General features: G+C 35.5%; 1 protein-coding gene across 1 annotated transcript in view; it reads right to left on the bottom strand.

Annotated features, from left to right (window-relative positions):
- Positions 1-229: 229 nt before the first annotated feature.
- pdxdc1 (pyridoxal-dependent decarboxylase domain containing 1) overlaps positions 230-3,499 on the bottom strand; it is a 30,005-nt gene continuing 26,735 nt past the window's right edge. Inside the window, exon 23 of the mRNA XM_069175677.1 lies at positions 230-3,499. This exon is cut by the window's right edge and continues 840 nt beyond it. The gene's annotated coding sequence lies outside the window, so the exon portion shown is untranslated.

Genomic DNA, 3,499 nt, shown 5'->3' with positions numbered 1-3,499 from the left:
TTAACCATTTAAAGATTACAGCAAAAAGCTTCTGTTCTTCCATTAAAGATATTTAAAAGCAAAACCCCTTCACCTCCAATCTGTTGCAAGGTCCTCAAACACATTCATGCACACATCATCTTTCCATAGTATAATTCTCATTTGGAGTTTTTGTAATGTGCTCTTTGTTGTTTTTGTTTTCTCATTGATATTTTACTTATTGCTGTTTACCAGACAGTTGAGACTCGAGTACAGTTACAAATTTATTTGCCTGCTGACTAAGTGAACCATTAACATGGCAACTGTGTTCAATGACCAACTCCCAATTGCATAGAGGAAGACTTCACATCAGATACAGAGGTACAATTTAGTCCAATCACAGAAAGTCATGGCCTGACATTAAAACTTCGAAACCAAACTGTGGAGACAGAATTTACACAAAACTCTTCCCGAACTGTAAAAAAAAAACAAAAAAACAACAACATTCAAAAAAAGGATTCTGCAGATTAAATACAATCATTCAGACAGTGACATGTTATTGCATCAAATCAAAAAAATATGCATGAAACACCTTCATGTACAGTCAGAAAGTTATTGATTTCACTTTGCATTAGAATTAGAATATCTACCAGAAACAATCAATAAGAAGATTCTGCCTCATTTACATCAAAGAATAAATTAAAACTGCAGAGTGGAACTTTTGTCTTCTTCTTCTACCCGTGACAGTTATTCCAAAAACCTGTCAACACGCGTGACATCAGGCGCGGCCATCTTTCTCCCATCAGTTGGCATCATCGCAATTGTGTGAACACGTTTGTCTCAAATGTAATGTACATTCATTTATATATAAATATATATAAATATCATTTATATATAAAAGTCCCACCCTCCAGCTTTAAATACAGAGCAGTCATAAAGTCATTATCTACACAAGTGCTATTCTTTTGTAATCTTCATTCTCACCGTGGTTATTCCTTATCTAACACCTGTATTTAACTCTAAAGAAAATCTTCCACCATAAGTCATCCAAGTTGTGTTTTTGGCTTTAAATTTATGACATTTTCCATTGTTTTAATGGAACATTTTTCTTACAATAAAGCACCACAGCCAGAACAAGATATAAAACAATTCCTCAAAACCTTGCTGAGGCTCATTTACTCCCATTTAACTCCATGTGAGATGTAAACCATTAAAAAGCCTAGACTGATGTGATGTGATTAAGTGTACAGTTGCATGAAAAGCTCAGAGAAGTACTTTGATTTTCTGGTCTTCTCAGATTGAACCTGCCGTAATAAACCTTCCAGCGACGGAGGCCCGACGCCGCAGCAGCACGGACCGCCAGGCTTCTGACACGTCACCCTGTCTGATGCTTTTATACAATCTTACCGCCAAAACACATCCTGCACCACACTGTATCAGCTATGAGGGCGATACGGTTACAATGCCATGTTGGGCAGTGTTTTATGTGTCATTTCATACACTGGTCTGATCGGCTGGTTTGCAGATGTGTTTCATGACAGCAGTCACATTGTGAGAACTTAAGAATTAGATGTTTGGAGTCTCACTGAGATGTAGGACCACCATATTTCCATCATGAAAAACAAAACATTTTATCGGAAGGACGATGAAGTGCACACAACATGCTGATAATCAACAGCCTGTGCATTAACTCCAAAGAGTTATTAATGCACTTCCATTCTGGATTCCATTCCAGAATAAACTTTAAAAAAAAAGAAAAAAAGAAAAGAAGAAATCAAACATGCGCCTCCCTCCACCTGTTGGGCCTCTGATAAAACACCTCCAAACACTTGAAGGGTCATCCACGACATTTCTGGCAAAGAAAAGAAGTATCATACAAAATGACATTCACCTGTGAAACTGTGCTCCTCTTCTCTTATTTTTGCCCAGATTGCCTTTTTGAGAAAAATAGGAACACATTTCCATAAAAAATAAACATTATTTTGACCAAAATGTGCAGTTTTAAAAAGGAATTACATTTTGCTCCAAAAAGCTTTGGCTGGAGTTTGTATTGTGCGATGGATTATTAGGGCCAATGTTTGGATTTTAGGAAGGAAGTCTTAATATATTGGAGAAAAAAAAGTCACATCATTTCATATCAATCATAACGGGAAGATCATCACAGTGTGGTAACAACATAGTGATTAAATGAGAAAACCTACATTATTTTGAAAATGCGTAATGCCAACAGCTAAATGTGGATCTAAATACATCGTTGTAGTGAACAGAAAACTGTGCTGATGTGTGTGCAGGATAAAAAACAAAGGAACACGACAAAGTTGAAGACGGACGGAGGATCCGCTGCTGACAGTTCGGTGCCCGACACCACAGAACATCTTCAGACGTCTTGTTGAGTCCGTTTCTAAACGGGTCGGCTGTTCTGATGCTACGAGGAGGATCGACGCAATATCAGGCAAGTGCTTCTCATGTTTTGGCTGATCGGTGTGTAGCTGTATATTAGCAGGAAATGAGTCAGTCAAGTCTGTGATTTACTCGACCTCATACAATAATCTGTTTTCTGCTCTCAAGTCTTTGATCAATTTCTGTAAAACTTTACTCACGATCCTTTGAGCTATTTTTGTGAAATCACAACATTTATTTGGAATTATATTTTCTTGTAAAACTATGACTTTATTTTCAAATTCTTCTTAAATTACAACTTTATCTTTACTGTTGTCTTTTTGTTTTGCAAAATCACGACTGATTGTTTTTGTAGGATAACAACTCAGTCTTTTAATTTCACCGTCTGTATAAAATTAAAACGTTTTCTTTTCTAAATATTGTACTCATAAAATCATTTTTTGTGATATGGTCAATTATTCTTATTGTATAACTTCTATAAAAATGACAATTTTATCTCAAAGATCATTATTTTTTCTCTAAGTTTACAAATGAACCATCTCAATTCAGAATGTTTCCCTTTTCTTGTAAAATCAGTTATTTATTCTGAAATATCAAATTGACTAACTGTATTTTTGTAGAATTACAAACATTGGGAAATGGAAAAATACACTTATAATTGTAATTCTGTGACTTTTTTTTCTCAAAATTGTGAAATAATTTTCTCAATGTTTGGACTTCCTTTGTAAAATATTCCCACTTTATTATAAGGTTTCTTCTTCCTCTGATGCCCCGTCACGGTGTTCTGTGGGAGAGCAGATATGAAGGAGTGCTTGAAGCCTGTATGCAGGTGACTTCTATTATCAGTAGGCTTTTTTTTTTTTTTTTAAATACACAATGATGTTCTAATCTTTCTAGACAGACTCATTTTATCATAAATGAACGAGTAATTGAGAGTTACATATATATTATGTGTGCAGACTATTTACAGTGAGGAGTGTAAATGTTTTAACTGCAGAAGTAATCACCTCACTATTGAGCTGCTTCATTTCCAGTTCAGTGTTCAAATAGTTGGCGCATTGGCCAATAACTTTTTAAAGTTAAAATAATAATCTGCGCAATAAGGCTCCTCCACTGCTCTATAATGCCGCAGGTCTCCCCA

Source organism: Embiotoca jacksoni, unplaced genomic scaffold (genome assembly GCF_022577435.1).
Source record: "Embiotoca jacksoni isolate LCO1_2020_lvr unplaced genomic scaffold, fEmbJac1.0.p SCAF_69, whole genome shotgun sequence".
NCBI classification, from domain to species: domain Eukaryota; kingdom Metazoa; phylum Chordata; class Actinopteri; family Embiotocidae; genus Embiotoca; species Embiotoca jacksoni.
This window is presented reverse-complemented; position numbering and strand designations above follow the sequence as displayed.